This window comes from Siphateles boraxobius, unplaced genomic scaffold (assembly GCF_051911475.1).
Source record: "Siphateles boraxobius isolate OS27281-9 unplaced genomic scaffold, OSU_SipBor_1 374, whole genome shotgun sequence".
Taxonomy (NCBI): domain Eukaryota; kingdom Metazoa; phylum Chordata; class Actinopteri; order Cypriniformes; family Leuciscidae; genus Siphateles; species Siphateles boraxobius.
Genome location: NW_027509002.1, coordinates 11776 through 32230, shown reverse-complemented (window position 1 = coordinate 32230; position 20455 = coordinate 11776). Strand labels below are relative to the sequence as shown.

Here is a 20455-nt window from a genome sequence, read left to right as displayed (position 1 = left end):
AAAAGACCTTTCACCGAGCGGCCACTAATGACCGCCCCCCATCCTGTGAGGGAAGCATCCGTCGATAGCGTGACGCGTCGACAAGAAGCCCCCAGCACTGGGCACTGGGCGAGGAACCAAGGTTTCTTCCACATGACCGAGGCACGAAGGCATAGCCGCGTGACCTTGATCATGTGAAAACGGATTACCCCTCGGAGAAAACCCCTTGGTCCCGAGCCACGACTGCAGGGGTCACATGTACAGAAGGCCAAAAGTATCTACGTTGGACGCAACTACCATGAGCCCCAACAGTCTCAGAGACTGTTTTGCAGTGAGTGACTGACCTAGTTTTACATTCTTTACGGCTGTGAGAATCGCAGAAATACGTGCAGGAGACAGACGTGCTTGCATTGTTGTCGAATCCCATAATACACCTAGAAAAGTGGTCCTCTTAGCTGGGAAGAGTACACTCTTTGTGGTGTTGAGCCGCAACCCCAACCCCCTTATGTGGGACAGAACGACATCTCGATGTTGAACTGCCAAAAGCTCGGACTGAGCTAAAATCAACCAATCGTTGATATAATTTAATACGCGAATGCCCTGGAATCTCAGAGGAGCTGCATCCACGCATATTGTAAAAGGTGCGGGGTGATAACCTAGGCCGAAAGGAAGAACCCGATACTGGTATGCTTCGCCCCTGAAAGCAAACCTCAGGAATCTCCTGTGATGAGGATGGATAGATAAGTAAGCGTCCTTTAAGTCTATTGTGACAAACCAGTCCTCGGACTGAGTCTGTGACACAATCATATTTAGCGTAAGCATTTTTTGCTTACTTTGAACTTAAGATTCTGAAACCTGCTGTTTAATTGACTCAGGTCTAGAGTAGGACGCAACCCCTCATCCTCTTTTGGAACAATTAAGTAATGGCAGTAAAACCCTGACTGTCTGTCGGGAGGAGGAACCCCTTCTACAGCTCCTTTGCAGAAGTGTCAGTACTTCCTGCTCCATAACCAAAGCCTGCTCGGGGTCCACCACAGTGGGGAGGACCCCTAGAAATCTGGGCGGACAAGAACCAAATTCTGAACCCTTTACTATAGTGTGCAGGACCCACCGAGAAATATGTGGCAGTAGTTTCCACGCTGCCAGAAATTCTACTAAGGGAACCAGTCTCTCAAGACTGGCCTCTGGATTTGGTTGAACAGTCACTACGGTGCCCTGAAGCGGCGAACCGGCAGGGAACAACCGAACTGACCGTTCTACGACCCTCTTCGGAGGATCGTATGGGGACGCTGACACCTCTGTGCCCTGAACGGCGAACCGGTAGGGAACAACCGAACTGGCAGCGCTGCGAACCCTCCTCAGAGAGTCGCACCCCAGAGGAGAATCGATTTCTCAAAACCGTCCCTGCCCCGGAGGAGCCCTCAGAAGCCTGATAGCCTCGTTTTTTTACGACAGGACTTCCTGTCTAAGCTTTATTAGAGATGACGACAGTCCTCAGATCTTGCCTACCTCTAAATAACTTAGTTCCTACGACCCTCCTCGGAGGATCGTATGGGGACGCTGACACCTCGGTGCCCTGAACGGCGAACCGGCAGGGAAAAACCGAACTGCCAGCACTGCGACCCTCCTCAGAGAGTCGCACCCCAGAGGGCGCCGAGGAGAAACGATTTCTCAAAACCATCCCTACCCCGGAGGGGACCACCCTTTAGAAGCCTGATAGCCTCGGCGTCAGGGCTTCCTATTTGTCCAAGCTTTTTTAGAGATAAAATAGTCCTCTGATCTTGCATATCTCTAACTGGCTAGACTGCTACCGCCACCCAAGTCCCCCTTAATTGTGGAGGACCCAAATGGAGATGCTCGTTTTGCACTCTGTGCTGCGAGGAGCTTAGTAGACCCGAGACTGCAGTCTCAGGAACATTAGATTGGTGAGGAAGAAACCCTTGGAACGCTGCTGAATGGTTTATTTCTTAGTTTTTTTAAAAGCGGAGCGTCCAGAAGAACAGACATAATTTTATCTTATTTTTCTTTATTTTTAAATCAGAAAAACGTATATATATATATATATATATATTATATATATATATATATATAAATATATATATATATATATTAGGGGTGGAGCCGAACCCGAATACGGTATTCGGAAAGGCACAAATAACGTGTTTTTTACGAATACTTATTTCGAACAAATACTTTAGAAAATATTTGTATTCGGGAACAAGAAAAACTTTATATCAAAAAGCTGCGTTTCCTCACGAGACCGCAGTGCGCGAGTGAGTGAGTGACGTTCAGGAAGAGGTGACTGACACAGGCTGCTCCACACAGCAACAGAGAGGGCTCGGCTGAGCGAAAAAACACTTAACTGCATTACTATTTTTGTTGAATAGATTTTTGTACCTTAACTGGGTTCCGGAGGCAGTTTATAACTTTCGGGAAGTGGAGTTTGATCGGGAGATTATTTCATTACGCTGCATTATTGACGTCTGCAGCCGGGTGGTCTCATGTTCGCTCTGTTTACGTAGCTCTGTTAGCTCCGTAATTATTTGTTTTTATTACATGGCTTGGTTGAATTCTAATGTAGAATGCGGTCTGTTATTTCCATGGTTATTTCTTAATAACAGACCACTGCTAAGTATAACACACCGTAGCCACGAAAAACAGAGCGTTGCCATGGATTCTACACGTAGAGACGGAACGGACTATTTTTTTAGCGGAAGCAATACAATCGTTTTTAAATCAATAAACTCCTTTTTAAATCAATATTTTGAGTCAAATTATTGATTTATTTGGTAGGTAGCCATGTAGTAAGCGGGATAATGTATAGCGAGGTGGTTGTTATAGCGAATACAAACCCTTCAGGCTGATTCAAGACCCCTCCGCTTCGCGTCAGGCTCATAATCAACCGCCTCGCTATACATTATCCCTTACTTATTCTGTCTGTTCAGCGTCCTCCAACAAGGACGGGGGGTGGTGGGATTCATAATGTTCACAATGGTATTTTATTAGTTGTTGGTTTAACCATGGATGAGGTAATGGCTGTTATGTTATTTTCTTTTCAATGACGTTCCTTGGTACATGTTCATTGCTGGATTTATATAATTAAAGAATACTTACACTATAACGTAAATTAGAAGTGTAACGCAAAAAAAACAGATTTTTACGCCTATTTTGGATTTTACTCGAATACAAATACAAATACAAATACTTTTCCCCCCTCAACAAATACAAATACAGATACAAATACCGGCTGCTTTGCACACCCCTAATATATATATATATATATATATATATCACTCCGTGGTCACCAGCAGGAAAACAACCGAACTGGCCGTGCTGCGACCCTCCTCAGAGAGTCGCCCGTCCAGAGGATGCAGAGGAGAAACGATTTCTCAAAACCGTCCCTCCCCAGTATAGTTTATCTGTTTTTGCACGACGCAATTTTCGAATAGCGTCAGTGCTGACAGCCTCACATTCATCCATGTCTTTATAATTCATCCACCAGTGCTGCCTAATAAAATTTTTCTTTATTTATTTAAGATGGCTGGTGGGTAACGTCGGGGTTAAAAATGATGACGCCGACTCGGGAGAGAGAAAGCTAGCAAGCGTCTCTTTAACCCGAGGAACTGTCATACCATAATACTTAATACCCATAGCATTACTATAGTTAGACGTTTGGGCATTAAACACAAAACAGAAACCGGCTTATTCCACGATCTCGACACCAAAGTGTGGTGTGGAGATAGGGAAAACGGCAGTCCCCGACAAGGAGGCTGAGATACAGAGTTTTTCTGTTTTTAGATATATTTCATCTAATAAACTCTCTTTTTCACTCTCATAATGTTCAGCTGGCCAGAAAATATTTAACTAGCAACAGCACTAGATAAAACTCCTTTTAAAGCTCCTCTTTATTCAACAGAGTTATGAGCTGACTTATTTATTCATTTATTGAAACCTCAAACATCTGTCTTTTTCTTAATATCTTTATTTGTTTTGTTCTCCTTTTAAACAAAACACTAACGATACCAATTCCTCGGAACTGGAATCGCCAGCACTGGATCTGACAGGTGAAAGCTGAGATAGGGCGGGGCCCGTCCCAACCCCCGCTGTCAGATCCGTTTGCGAACCCCAAAATGCGAGTCTCCGCCGTGCATCGGCAACAGCGGGACCCCCGTGGGGAGCGTGAACCCAACTGTCCTCCTCGAAGAACGCCCGGCGGGAGCGGAGCGTCCTCACGGACAGCTTCTCGCAATGCTCACAGTCAGCCCACTCGAGAACTGACTGTGGCATGCTCCACTCCCAAATAGTACCAGAAAGCTGTTGTGTGTGTCCCAACCCGTGATATAACGTGGGCAGGGAACAACACAAAGCTGCTTGCTCTCTTTTGCCATAATATATATATATATATTGCAACTTGACAGACAACAATAAATATGACAAGGACAGAATACACAGATCGCTTGCTGAAGGCGCAGAAGCTGTTGCGGTCTGTTTTCAGGTGTGCTTTATAGCGTCCTGGTCTATGACGTCACCCGCCTATGACGTCTAGCTCTTCCATTGGACTGATTATACACGTGCTTCACGACGCAATCACGCAGAGCGCTCCCACCGCGTCTCAACGCAGCTCGAGTTCCCTTGAAAGGGAACCCAAAATTCCTATCTCAAAAAATTAGCATATGTGACCCGTCACAGAAACCAGGGACACAAGTCGGCAGCACAACTTTCGAGCAAAATGAGAAAGAAGAGTTTTTTTTCAAAATTGGTGATTTTCAATTTTTTGGAGAATCTGTTAATTGAAATCACGAAGAAGCCTCTCCATGTTTGAGATAGCAGTATTGGTATATTTAAAAGCTTACATTTTGAGGTTGAAATCGGCTTGTTTTCGGAGATTCTAGCATGCAGTAGGGGCGTGGCGTGTCATTGTCTGTGTGTATTTCCATACTGAATAACCCGGCGCTTTTGCCCCCGCCCTCCAAGTCAACCACATGGCTACTTATTATGCTGTGCTCTGGCCGGCTCTCTCTGATATCAAAATTCAATGAAGATGGATGCCGCAAAGATTGTCGCAGACGAGATGAACCGTCTGGCAGTTACACCGAAAATGTTTTCGCCGCACTTCGTGGGCTCGGGAAACTGAACCGAAGGTATGGGCGCAGCGCGCGCGCCCTCAGTGCTTCAATACAGCGGCTCGGCTCGCTGACAGCGGTGGCTGGCTGTTTCATATGTGACGGAGAATCGAAATAGAGGATGCAGTTAAGACCTTTGCTGCGATGAAGGCCTGCCGTGCGTGTTTCTGAAATGTAAGTTAAGCTTCATTTGCTCTTTAGTCGTTATTTAAGATGCTGAACCTGGTGATGATATAATGTGCTTGTGGACATTTCATTTGTGTGTGTATACGCACATAAGAAAGTGGTGTAAAGAGATTTGCAACAGTAATTTGAGGAGGTGAAATGTGATTATTTGGAAAATTGCAGAAATGACTGCTTAAAGAAAAATGCCAGCAGGCATTTGCCTCCTACATAAACCTTAATATTGTTGACATTTTGGGCACACGAGCGTTGCGCACTATTTGCGCTATATGTAGGCCTATGGCTTATTGGTCTTTGTTTGTTGTTGCTGGTTTTGCGTTATATGTATATGGCATATTGGTCTTTGTGTGTTGTTGCTGGTTTTGCGTTATACTGTATGTATATGGCATATTGGCCTTTGTGTGTTGTTGCTGGTTTTGCGTTATATGCAGGCTATATGGCATATTGGTCTTTGTGTGTTGTTGCTGGTTTTGCGTTATATGTATATGGCATATTGGTCTTTATGTGTTGTTGCTGGTTTCGCATTATATGCAGGCTATATGGCATTATTGGTCTTTGTGTGTTGTTGCTGGTACGTTGCAAATAGAGGGGCAGCACAATTGTTTTTCGCCTAGTGCGGCAGAAGTGCACTCATTCGAAGTGTAAAAAAAGCTGTAAAGCACATGGAGGAGCTTTACAGGGGGTATGGCTTATCTAAATGAGATGTAAATGAGCCCTATTGTCACCCCCAGCAGCAGAGACAGGTGAGAACTGCACAATCTTTAGAGCTCGTTTTCTCCTCTTTGAGCTTTTTTAAGTGCCTACTTTAAAATGGCCACAACTTCTCCAAATATTATCAGATTTCCACATGTTACACATCGTTGGAAAGCTTGGATATTACACTCTCAGAATCTATGAATAACTCAAAATGCCCCAGAACCGACTTGTGTCCCTAGTTTCCGTGACTGGTCACATATTTCATCCGACCAATAAAATAAGTGTTTTTAATACAAAAAAAGTCAACCTTCAAATAATTATGTTCAGTTATGCACTCAATACTTGGTCGGGAATCCTTTTGCAGAAATGACTGCTTCAATGCGGCATGGCATGAAGGCAATCAGCCTGTGGCACTGCTGAGGTGTTATGGAGGCCCAGGATGCTTCGATAGCGGCCTTAAGCTCATCCAGAGTGTTGGGTCTTGCGTCTCTCAACTTTCTCTTCACAATATCCCACAGATTCTCTATGGGTTTCAGGTCAGGAGAGTTGGCAGGCCAATTGAGCACAGTAATACCATGGTCAGTAAACCATTTACCAGTGGTTTTGGCACTGTGAGCAGGTGCCAGGTCGTGTTGAAAAATGAAATCTTCATCTCCATAAAGCTTTTCAGCAGATGGAAGCATGAAGTGCTCCAAAATCTCCTGATAGCTAGCTGCATTGACCCTGCCCTTGATAAAACACAGTGGACCAACCCCAGCAGCTGACATGGTACCCCAGACCATCACTGACTGTGGGTACTTGACACTGGACTTCAGGCATTTCCTTCTCCCAGGTCTTCCTCCAGACTCTGGCACCTTGATTTCCGAATGACATGCAAAATTTGCTTTGGACCACTGAGCAACAGTCCAGTGCTGCTTCTCTGTAGCCCAGGTCAGGCGCTTCTGCCGCTGTTTCTGGTTCAAAAGTGGCTTGACCTGGGGAATGCGGCACCTGTAACCCATTTCCTGCACACGCCTGTGCATGGTGGCTCTGGATGTTTCTACTCCAGACTCAGTCCACTGCTTCCGCAGGTCCCCCAAGGTCTGGAATCGGTCCATCTCCACAATCTTCCTCAGGGTCCGGTCACCTCTTCTCGTTGTGCAGCAGTTTTTGCCACACTTTTTCCTTCCCACAGACTTCCCACTGAGGTGCCTTGATACAGCACTCTGGGAACAGCCTATTTGATCAGAAATGTATTTCTGTGTCTTACCCTCTTGCTTGAGGGTGTCAATGATGGCCTTCTGGACAGCAGTCAGGTCGGCAGTCTTACCAATGATTGCGGTTTTGAGTAATGAAACAGGCTGGGAGTTTTTAAAAGCCTCAGGAATCTTTTGCAGGTGTTTAGAGTTAATTAGTTGATTCAGCTGATTATGTTAATAGCTCGCTTAGAGACCCTTTCCATGATATGCTAATTTTTTGAGATAGGAATTTTGGGTTTTCATGAGCTGTATGCCAAAATCATCAGTATTAAAACAATAAAAGACCTGAAATATATCAGTTGGTGTGCAATGAATCTAAAATATATGAAAGTTAAATTTTTATCATTACATTACGGAAAATAATGAACTTTATCGCAATATGCTAATTTTTTTAGAAGGACCTGTATACAGATAAAATAGTACTGAATTATGTGTTACACACAAGTGTTACAACTAACCCTCTGTCTGTTACAATTAACCCCGCATATGGGGTAAGTTGTAACATTTGCACTTCTGTCACTTTCAGTGCAACTGTACGAAAATGGTAGGTCCTAGAAAAAACTTTAAGTGCTCATTTGTAGCAGAGATGTGTATGTTGCTTGTGTAAAAAAAAGATAAATCTAAATTAATTATTTTTTTAATAATTGAGCCAAAACCAAAATGTGTTAGATTGTGACCCGCCTAAACAACATAAAAAAGTTAATTTTCACCACAAGGTGTCTTTAATGCTTTAGAGTAGATGGAAATATGCAGAATGCCTTGCTATCCACAAATGATAAGTTGTTATTTTGAGCAACGACCAAATGTAAATTTTTTGACAATGCTCTTGCCTAATTAATTTGCAAACACAAAACAAGTGGCGGGTTGAGAACAAGTCTACCAGTCTGTGCTGGCCCGTGCGGTTGTGTGGCCCTAGGCGAGATCATGGAAATGTATAACAGTCAACGTATTTAAACCTGTTAAAGGGCAAGACAATTTGGGTTGTTTTTAGGACAGAACACATGCTGTGCTAATTTTACCCAGTAAATTTTTTATTTTTTGTTTATTTATTTAACCCCTGATATTTTTTGTTGTTTAATTATTTTTTTTAATTAATACTCGCTTATTATTAGATAAGCAAATATATAGGCTATAGAGTGCAAGTGAGTTTAAAAAAAATTCTAGCCTATACATGCATGAAACAAAATAAATAAAATAAAATACAAATAATATATGAAAAAAAATTCATGACTACAGACTGCTTAGATTTTTACTTTAAATTTCAGTAGTCAGAACATATATTTACCACTTCTCCCTATATATCGCGATCGGCATTATGCAAAATAGTGTGTTGTGCTACTGTGTATTATGAAGAGCCAAACAAACCAAAAATTCTTCTTCTACTCTCACACTCATACATTCTCCTTTCACATACATACATTTCTACTCCCACACTCATACATTTCTACTCTCACACACACACACACACACACACACACACACACACACACACACACACACACACACACACACACACACACACACACTTACATTCTCCTTTCTACTTACATTGTTGCTCTCATGTTCCCATATTTTATAACGCACACATTCTTAAAATTTACTCTATCATATATTTTTAACGCAGATTCACAGCCTACATTTTGTACTCATATATATTTTTACGCACACATTTATACTTTTTACTCTCAAGCAAATGTATTCAAAGTATACATTAAATATTATAACTAATAAATGTATGTAAGAAGAAAATGCATGTATGTCTTAAAAAATATGTGTATGTAAGAGAATAATGCATGTATGTGTGAGAGAGAGTATAGTGGAAACAGAAGTCAGGTCTGGCGCGATCGGGGTCACCGGGACATGTCCTGATCAGCATGGCTGAGGTAGATGAGGCAGCCGCAGGTGCACTTCAGCAAGCTATTGGAGTTTAAGAAATATTTTATCATCTCCTGAAACGGTTACATCTTTGGCCTCGTCCCTTGAGCGACCAAGGACAGGCTCATCCACACGTAATACTCAGAGACTGTTTTGCAGTGAGTGACTGACCTAGTTTTACATTCTTTACGGCTGTGAGAATCGCAGAAATACGTGCAGGAGACAGACGTGCTTGCATTGTTGTCGAATCCCATAATACACCTAGAAAAGTGGTCCTCTTAGCTGGGAGGAGTACACTCTTTGTGGTGTTGAGCCGCAACCCCAACCCCCTTATGTGGGACAGAACGACATCTCGATGTTGAACTGCCAAAAGCTCGGACTGAGCTAAAATCAACCAATCGTCGACATAATTTAATACGCGAATGCCCTGGAATCTCAGAGGAGCTGCATCCACGCATATTGTAAAAGGTGCGGGGTGATAACCTAGGCCGAAAGGAAGAACCCGATACTGGTATGCTTCGCCCCTGAAAGCAAACCTCAGGAATCTCCTGTGATGAGGATGGATAGATAAGTAAGCGTCCTTTAAGTCTATTGTGACAAACCAGTCCTCGGACTGAGTCTGTGACACAATCATATTTAGCGTAAGCATTTTTTGCTTACTTTGAACTTAAGATTCTGAAACCTGCTGTTTAATTGACTCAGGTCTAGAATAGGACGCAACCCCTCATCCTCTTTTGGAACAATTAAGTAATGGCAGTAAAACCCTGACTGTCTGTCGGGAGGAGGAACCCCTTCTACAGCTCCTTTGCAGAAGTGTCAGTACTTCCTGCTCCATAACCAAAGCCTGCTCGGGGTCCACCACAGTGGGGAGGACCCCTAGAAATCTGGGCGGACAAGAACCAAATTCTGAACCCTTTACTATAGTGTGCAGGACCCCGCGAGAAATATGTGGCAGTAGTTTCCACGCTGCCAGAAATTCTACTAAGGGAACCAGTCTCTCAAGACTGGCCTCTGGATTTGGTTGAACAGTCACTACGGTGCCCTGAAGCGGCGAACCGGCAGGGAACAACCGAACTGACCGTTCTACGACCCTCTTCGGAGGATCGTATGGGGACGCTGACACCTCTGTGCCCTGAACGGCGAACCGGTAGGGAACAACCGAACTGGCAGCGCTGCGAACCCTCCTCAGAGAGTCGCACCCCAGAGGAGAAACGATTTCTCAAAACCGTCCCTGCCCCGTAGGAGCCCTCAGAAGCCTGATAGCCTCGTTTTTTTACGACAGGACTTCCTGTCTAAGCTTTATTAGAGATGACGACAGTCCTCAGATCTTGCCTACCTCTAAATAACTTAGTTCCTACGACCCTCCTCGGAGGATCGTATGGGGACGCTGACACCTCGGTGCCCTGAACGGCGAACCGGCAGGGAAAAACCGAACTGCCAGCACTGCGACCCTCCTCAGAGAGTCGCACCCCAGAGGGCGCCGAGGAGAAACGATTTCTCAAAACCATCCCTACCCCGGGAGGGGACCACCCTTTAGAAGCCTGATAGCCTCGGCGTCAGGGCTTCCTATTTGTCCAAGCTTTTTTAGAGATAAAATAGTCCTCAGATCTTGCATATCTCTAACTGGCTAGACTGCTACCGCCACCCAAGTCCCCCTTAATTGTGGAGGACCCAAATGGAGATGCTCGTTTTGCACTCTGTGCTGCGAGGAGCTTAGTAGACCCGAGACTGCAGTCTCAGGAACATTAGATTGGTGAGGAAGAAACCCTTGGAACGCTGCTGAATGGTTTATTTCTTAGTTTTTTTTAAAGCGGAGCGTCCAGAAGAACACACATAATTTTATCTTATTTTTCTTTATTTTTAAATCAGAAAAACGTATATATATATATATATATATATATATATATATATATATATATATATATATTATATATATTATATATATATATATATATATATATATATATATATATATTATATATATTATATATATATATATATATATATCACTCCGTGGTCACCAGCAGGAAAACAACCGAACTGGCCGTGCTGCGACCCTCCTCAGAGAGTCGCCCGTCCAGAGGACGCAGAGGAGAAACGATTTCTCGAAACCGTCCCTCCCCAGTATAGTTTATCTGTTTTTGTACGACGCAATTTTCGAATAGCGTCAGTGCTGACAGCCTCACATTCATCCATGTCTTTATAATTCATCCACCAGTGCTGCCTAATAAAATTTTTCTTTATTTATTTAAGATGGCTGGTGGGTAACGTCGGGGTAAAAAATGATGACGCCGACTCGGGAGAGAGAAAGCTAGCAAGCGTCTCTTTAACCCGAGGAACTGTCATACCATAATACTTAATACCCATAGCATTACTATAGTTAGACGTTTGGGCATTAAACACAAAACAGAAACCGGCTTATTCCACGATCTCGACACCAAAGTCTGGTGTGGAGATAGGGAAAACGGCAGTCCCCGACGAGGAGGCTGAGATACAGAGTTTTTCTGTTTTTAGATATATTTCATCTAATAAACTCTCTTTTTCACTCTCATAATGTTCAGCTGGCCAGAAAATATTTAACTAGCAACAGCACTAGATAAAACTCCTTTTAAAGCTCCTCTTTATTCAACAGAGTTATGAGCTGACTTATTTATTCATTTATTGAAACCTCAAACATCTGTCTTTTTCTTAATATCTTTATTTGTTTTGTTCTCCTTTTAAACAAAACACTAACGATACCAATTCCTCGGAACTGGAATCGCCAGCACTGGATCTGACAGGTGAAAGCTGAGATAGGGCGGGGTCCGTCCCAACCCCCGCTGTCAGATCCGTTTGCGAACCCCAAAATGCGAGTCTCCGCCGTGCATCGGCAACAGCGGGACCCCCGTGGGGAGCGTGAACCGAACTGTCCTCCTCGAAGAACGCCCGGCGGGAGCGGAGCGTCCTCATGGACAGCTTCTCGCAATGCTCACAGTCAGCCCACTCGAGAACTGACTGTGGCATGCTCCACTCCCAAATAGTACCAGAAAGCTGTTGTGTGTGTCCCAACCCGTGATATAACGTGGGCAGGGAACAACACAAAGCTGCTTGCTCTCTTTTGCCATAATATATATATATATATTGCAACTTGACAGACAACAATAAATATGACAAGGACAGAATACACAGATCGCTTGCTGAAGGCGCAGAAGCTGTCGCGGTCTGTTTTCAGGTGTGCTTTATAGCTTCCTGGTCTATGACGTCACCCGCCTATGACGTCTAGCTCTTCCATTGGACTGATTATACACGTGCTTCACGACGCAATCACGCAGAGCGCTCCCACCGCGTCTCAACGCAGCTCGAGTTCCCTTGAAAGGGAACCCAAAATTCCTATCTCAAAAAATTAGCATATTTCATCCGACCAATAAAATAAGTGTTTTTAATACAAAAAAAGTCAACCTTCAAATAATTATGTTCAGTTATGCACTCAATACTTGGTCGGGAATCCTTTTGCAGAAATGACTGCTTCAATGCGGCGTGGCATGAAGGCAATCAGCCTGTGGCACTGCTGAGGTGTTATGGAGGCCCAGGATGCTTCGATAGCGGCCTTAAGCTCATCCAGAGTGTTGGGTCTTGCGTCTCTCAACTTTCTCTTCACAATATCCCACAGATTCTCTATGGGTTTCAGGTCAGGAGAGTTGGCAGGCCAATTGAGCACAGTAATACCATGGTCAGTAAACCATTTACCAGTGGTTTTGGCACTGTGAGCAGGTGCCAGGTCGTGTTGAAAAATGAAATCTTCATCTCCATAAAGCTTTTCAGCAGATGGAAGCATGAAGTGCTCCAAAATCTCCTGATAGCTAGCTGCATTGACCCTGCCCTTGATAAAACACAGTGGACCAACCCCAGCAGCTGACATGGTACCCCAGACCATCACTGACTGTGGGTACTTGACACTGGACTTCAGGCATTTCCTTCTCCCAGGTCTTCCTCCAGACTCTGGCACCTTGATTTCCGAATGACATGCAACATTTGCTTTGGACCACTGAACAACAGTCCAGTGCTGCTTCTCTGTAGCCCAGGTCAGGCGCTTCTGCCGCTGTTTCTGGTTCAAAAGTGGCTTGACCTGGGGAATGCGGCACCTGTAGCCCATTTCCTGCACACGCCTGTGCACGGTGGCTCTGGATGTTTCTACTCCAGACTCAGTCCACTGCTTCCGCAGGTCCCCCAAGGTCTGGAATCGGTCCATCTCCACAATCTTCCTCAGGGTCCGGTCACCTCTTCTCGTTGTGCAGCAGTTTTTGCCACACTTTTTCCTTCCCACAGACTTCCCACTGAGGTGCCTTGATACAGCACTCTGAGAACAGCCTATTTGATCAGAAATTTATTTCTGTGTCTTACCCTCTTGCTTGAGGGTGTCAATGATGGCCTTCTGGACAGCAGTCAGGTCGGCAGTCTTACCAATGATTGCGGTTTTGAGTAATGAAACAGGCTGGGAGTTTTTAAAAGCCTCAGGAATCTTTTGCAGGTGTTTAGAGTTAATTAGTTGATTCAGCTGATTATGTTAATAGCTCGCTTAGAGACCCTTTCCATGATATGCTAATTTTTTGAGATAGGAATTTTGGGTTTTCATGAGCTGTATGCCAAAATCATCAGTATTAAAACAATAAAAGACCTGAAATATATCAGTTGGTGTGCAATGAATCTAAAATATATGAAAGTTAAATTTTTATCATTACATTACGGAAAATAATGAACTTTATCACAATATGCTAATTTTTTTAGAAGGACCTGTATACAGATAAAATAGTACTGAATTATGTGTTACACACAAGTGTTACAACTAACCCTCTGTCTGTTACAATTAACCCCGCATATGGGGTAAGTTGTAACATTTGCACTTCTGTCACTTTCAGTGCAACTGTACGAAAATGGTAGGTCCTAGAAAAAACTTTAAGTGCTCATTTGTAGCAGAGATGTGTATGTTGCTTGTGTAAAAAAAGATAAATCTAAATTAATTATTTTTTTAACAATTGAGCCAAAACCAAAATGTGTTAGATTGTGACCCGCCTAAACAACATAAAAAAGTTAATTTTCACCACAAGGTGTCTTTAATGCTTTAGAGTAGATGGAAATATGCAGAATGCCTTGCTATCCACAAATGATAAGTTGTTATTTTGAGCAACGACCAAATGTAAATTTTTTGACAATGCTCTTGCCTAATTAATTTGCAAACACAAAACAAGTGGCGGGTTGAGAACAAGTCTACCAGGCTGTTCTGGCCCGTGCGGTTGTGTGGCCCTAGGCGAGATCATGGAAATGTATAACAGTCAACATATTTAAACCTGTTAAAGGGCAAGACAATTTGGGTTGTTTTTAGGACAGAACACATGCTGTGCTAATTTTACCCAGTAAATTTTTTATTTTTTGTTTATTTATTTAACCCCTGATATTTTTTGTTGTTTAATTATTTTATTTAATTAATACTCGCTTATTATTAGATAAGCAAATATATAGGCTATAGAGTGCAAGTGAGTTTAAAAAACATTCTAGCCTATACATGCATGAAACAAAATAAATAAAATAAAATACAAATAATATATGAAAAAAAATTCATGACTACAGACTGCTTAGATTTTTACTTTAAATTTCAGTAGTCAGAACATATATTTACCACTTCTCCCTATATATCGCGATCGGCATTATGCAAAATAGTGTGTTGTGCTACTGTGTATTATGAAGAGCCAAACAAACCAAAAATTCTTCTTCTACTCTCACACTCATACATTCTCCTTTCACATACATACATTTCTACTCCCACACTCATACATTTCTACTCTCTCACACACACACACACACACACACACACACACACACACACACACACACACACACTTACATTCTCCTTTCTACTTACATTGTTGCTCTCATGTTCCCATATTTTATAACGCACACATTCTTAAAATTTACTCTATCATATATTTTTAACGCAGATTCACAGCCTACATTTTGTACTCATATATATTTTTACGCACACATTTATACTTTTTACTCTCAAGCAAATGTATTCAAAGTATACATTAAATATTATAACTAATAAATGTATGTAAGAAGAAAATGCATGTATGTCTTAAAAAATATGTGTATGTAAGAGAATAATGCATGTATGTGTGAGAGAGAGTATAGTGGAAACAGAAGTCAGGTCTGGCGCGATCGGGGTCACCGGGACAGGTCCTGATCAGCATTGCTGAGGTAGATGAGGCAGCCGCAGGTGCACTTCAGCAAGCTATTTGAGTTTTAGAAATATTTTATCATCTCCTGAAACGGTTACATCTTTGGCCTCGTCCCTTGAGCGACCAAGGACAGGCTCATCCACACGTAATACTACATACAGCACAGTGGAAAGTGAGACGACAGGTCAAGCTGCAACTCAAGGCCAAACTGGAGGATTGCGGCAATCTTTGCGATATCAGACTCAAAAGCACTTTGGCAACTGGAGCCCCAGGTCAAGGAAAAGGTAAGAACCATAGACAAAATAAATACACAGACGCCCTATTGGCCGCTGGATCGTACGTCAATGGCGCCGCCATATTGCGGAGGGCAACTTTCCCATAACTCTCACAACGGGAATTGAGAAAAATACCTGCTTCGTGTGCTTCTTGGGGCTTTACAAATCACCGCACAATTGAAAACAGGTCTCAGGGAATTACCTTTCACAAGCAAGACTGAACATTTGTTTCTGGTTGTATTTGGTCATTATATAAATAGTAATAGTAACGTTAGTTGGCCACCGGCCAGTCAGACTAAAATAGCTAAGGATATCGCTAGTTAAAGGGATAGTTATAATAATAATAATAACCTTTATTTTATAAAGCGCCTTTAAAAGCAGCTTCTCAAAGTGCTGTACACACAATAGACAATAGTTAAAAGCAAACACATCAACAGGTAAATGCAAGTTTAAAAAAGTATGTCTTGTTGACCTTCAAAAATGGCAAAAGTCTGGGCTTCCCTAAGTCCAAGAGGCAGAGAATTCCAAAGGACTGGTGCATAGAAGGAAAAAGCCCTGTCACCCATAGACTAAGCAAGTTTTAGGAACCACCAGCATACTCGATTGAGAGAAGCGCCATCTGCGATTCGGAGTGTAGGGGTGTAACAGTTCAGCTAGATCATTTGGAGCCAGACCGTGCAAAGACTTATATGTAAGCATCATAAACTTAAAATCGACTCGGAACCTAACTGGGAGCCAATGCAAGGATTCCAAAACCGGAGTGATATGGTTGCATATACTGGACCCAGTTAAGATCCTAGCAGCAGAATTTTGTACACGTTGAAGCTTTTGTAGTGTAGATTTAGAAACACCGGCTAAAAGAGCGTAACAATAGTCAATCCGAGAGACGACGAAGGAATTTATCAGCTTTTCAGCTACGGGAAAAGTTAACATTGGCCGCAATCTGTTTCTAAGATGGAAAAAAGATGATTTAACAGTACTCTGAATGAAAGAATTAAATGAAAGATTAACATCAAAAATAACTCCAAGGTTCCTCATTTTACTCTGGATACCCAAAACAGAGCCATCAAAAGTCAAAGACAGAGAACCAACTTTGGAAGTTTAATGACGAGAACCAATGAGCATAACTTCAACTTCAAAAACAATGAGTTTTTATTCCAGTAATACAGCCAGAAAGAAAATCAACGTTGGAGCGCTCATCTGGTTTTGAGTGTATGTAAATTTGCGTATCGTCGGTGTAAGGCGGGTGCCGAAAAGTCTGGGCCACCCCTGGTGGAAACAAAAGACTCCTGAGAATTAACATTTGAACCCTCCCTTGCATAATGATATAACAGCAGCATCCGAGACGCAGCACACAGTGCAACTCACACCTCACATCTCACTTGAACAATCTCCCCCTTCTCCTGCTCACCTGAAACTCACTGAAAACCCATAAAATGTTAAATGTGTACAAATAAGAAATGCTGTCCCCATAACTATTGAATTAAGTTCAAGTGTATGCAATTCAAGGGGACTAAAAGAAAAGTATCTCTGATTGTGTTTTGGGTGAATCCAACCGTCTGAGATATTAGTCAAAACCTCTGTTTAGTGACGAAACTGACGAGATTGTGATTGTGAGACCCGCAGAAGATGTGAGGACCTCTAAGCGGCATAGTTTCCTACTCTGAATGGGTAAAACCTAATTAAAGAGTTTCAAAAGAATAATCAAACATTCGCTCATTTTTAATGATACCAAGATATCATTAAAACCCTTTTCATCTATGGAGACAGATGAAATAACGAGTCAATACATATGAGAAAAATGTGTTCCATTTAATCTTGTTGTGTTGCGTAAAAGGAAAGACAGTAACCCGCAGAGACCTTCACCTGTATTATTGGAAACCCTCATTGGACCAATAAACAGGCTTACAAAGTGGTGACCACGCCTCCGTGATCTCGAAACCAGACGAGCAACGTCTTTCTGGCACAACATTCAAATTGAACTCTGCCTGGAACATGAGGTTTGAGCTCCTTCTCATCCATCTCCAGCTGCTGTGGTCGACTGCAGCGATCCCATGGAGGCCGGATGAAAGGAAATTGTCCGGGCCCACGTGCATCAGACTGGGCCAAAGGGTTTCACTCACACACAACCTGAAATGTGGGAGGTGGGTGTGGAAATTCTCCAGGGGGGCCATCCACACCAAAAATCACGGTCGCACCTAAAGAAACAGCTACATGGCCTCCCGGTATACTTCCGGATCCAAATTGCACACCACAAATTTGCTGTAGTTCAGGTAGCACCCACCTTCAGGAAACATTTCAGGATACACCCGAGCACCAAAATTCATACACAATCTCACTGCCTGGTATCAACTTAAAATAGATCCAGGCGACACAATAGGCAACATGTACACTCTACACGAAAACAACAACAATGGCATAGATCCAAAATTGTGCTCTTATGTTAAAAATTTGGAACCTGCAACATATAGGTGCACACATACAGAAACACATAATGACACCCATATAAGATTCACAGAACTAATGTATGATCTCACATCATACACACCTAACGAGCCAAAACCAAAAACGTTTGTGTGGAAGGGAAGGGAACCGAAGGGAAGGAACGTATTGTGTCGGAAAATGTTCATAGACAATTTCACCAATCCCCATAACTGTACATGGACTGTTACTTATTGTTTTAATTTGACCACCTGTGGGTACACTAAACCAAAAAAGTGTCCGGAATTGCTCTCAATTCCACCTGGTGGACTGATTAGAGGAAACATCAACAAGACTTTATTACATGATGTAAATTTGATAATGACACATGTAACTTACAACATTTCCAACATACTCTCTGCCTACACAAAACATTGTAATATTAATGATGAATCATATGAATGGCTACAGTCACGAATCGATGATTTAATTTCTGATTACAAAGACAGACTTGCTGTCCAAATTCCACCTACTCGCTCAAAGCGGGACCTACTCAGCAATATAGCCGGCTTGTTTGGATCAATTAATTAAGCAGCCAACACCTATAAAATAACCAAACAATCCCAATTCTCCACATGGTTGACGGATCAGATGGCCACTGGTTTTCAACACATCACCAATAGCAATGATAACATTATCAAAGCAGTTCGTTCCGAGGCGCAGGCGCTTCTAACGATCAGCCACACATTGTTCAATCAGACCCGTACCATCGAACGTGACTTAGCCTGCAGATCATATGCACAAGATTTGTTCACTGCAACAAGACAGGAAATTTTAGACCTTTGTCTTCACAAGACCACTAGACATGTATTGAATAATTTAATTGAGGTTTTAGATTTGCATAGATGGTTCTCTTCAGAAAAAATGAAAAATATTAAGTATTCAGAACTGTTATCCACAGTTATGATGTATACTGGAAATGAATGTATTGGTTGTATTGGATTTTTTGCCACTTTTCCTTTAATCCACCCAGATCAAGTTTATCCAAATTCCACTACTATTCGGTCCATTGGCGTGGTAGTTAAAGATCAGGTAATTAAATGGGATCACCTCACTGGATATATGACTTTGAAGGGTACTGAGACCTTATTTACCAGCCGCACTTGTTGTCATGAAACTCACAATTATGTTGTCTTTACATGTAACACATTGCAGCCTTTCTCTTCCAATGATACCAAACTCATAAATGTTGAATCTTTGCATGGCCATTCAAATGCTGTTCAAGTGTCTCATACACAGTGGTGCGTCATCAGTGAGATGAATTCGTTCACATATGGAGGACTGACCAGTCCTGCTAATCACTTCTTTTGCTTGGAAGTGACAGAGGACTTTTCTATGGGTCAAATAGACATTCTCGGAAGGATGCCAAAGGACGCCGAGGTCTCCCATGGTGGGACGACACCTTTTATGAACACGGAACACAAGCTTTGGTCGATACAATGGATTTGGTACAGAACGTCATCCTCCAAACAGAGTACCACCTCTCTCAAGCGCAAGTGGAGACAAACTTGGCGGGAAAGACTGCACAGATCCTGTCTAGCTCATCTACTCAATCGGCACAGACGGCATACACCTGGTGGGACTGGGTACTTCGAGGTTGTGCGGTTGGAACCGCTCTCCACGCTACTCCAATGTTGTTACTTCAGACACCTCATCAGATCAGTAAAAGCATCCACCAACACGATCTTAACTCTCAGCCCACTACAGCTGCCCACCTTACAAAGACTGAAGTGACACCGCAGGAAACCCTATGAGTGACCCACGGTGCCAAACGGGGAAACTGTAAGGCCGGTGCCGAAAAGTTAAAGGAAAGACAGTAACCCGCCGAGACCTTCACCTGTATTATTGGAAACCCTCATTGGACGAATAAACAGGCTTACATTCGGCATAGAAATGATAATGGAGGCCGAGCGATCTCAAGAGATAGCCAAGAGGTGATAGATAGATGTTAAAAAGTTAAGCTAATCTCAGACCTATGGTCACCCATTGAGATGAACTGGGTCAGCAAAGTAGGACCCAAACCACTTCAAAGCTGTCCCAGACACACCAGACACTCTCTCAAGACGTGTAAGCATTAGACTGTGATCAACAGTGACAAAAGCGGCTCTTAAATCTAAAAGAATGAGAATAGAAGTTGCACCAGAGTCAGAAGCCATCAACAGATCATTGGTGACTTTAACCAGAGCCGTCTCAGTACAATGAAAATTCACGGAATCCTGACTGAAGTGTTTCAAAGAGGTTATTACTTGTGAGATGGTTACACAAATGAGAGGCAACAATACGCTCGAGTATTTTTGCCAGAAACGGAAGGTTTGAAATAGGACAATAATTATTAAAATCATCCAGGGCAAAATTCTCTTTTTTTGGGTACTGGAGTTACCGCAGCAATCTTT

At 42.7% G+C, this 20455-nt stretch overlaps 1 pseudogene; it reads left to right on the top strand.

Annotated features, from left to right (window-relative positions):
* The first annotated feature begins 17576 nt into the window (after nucleotides 1–17576).
* LOC143703106 (uncharacterized) lies at nucleotides 17577–19796 on the top strand (annotated as a pseudogene).
* The last annotated feature ends 659 nt before the right edge of the window (nucleotides 19797–20455 follow it).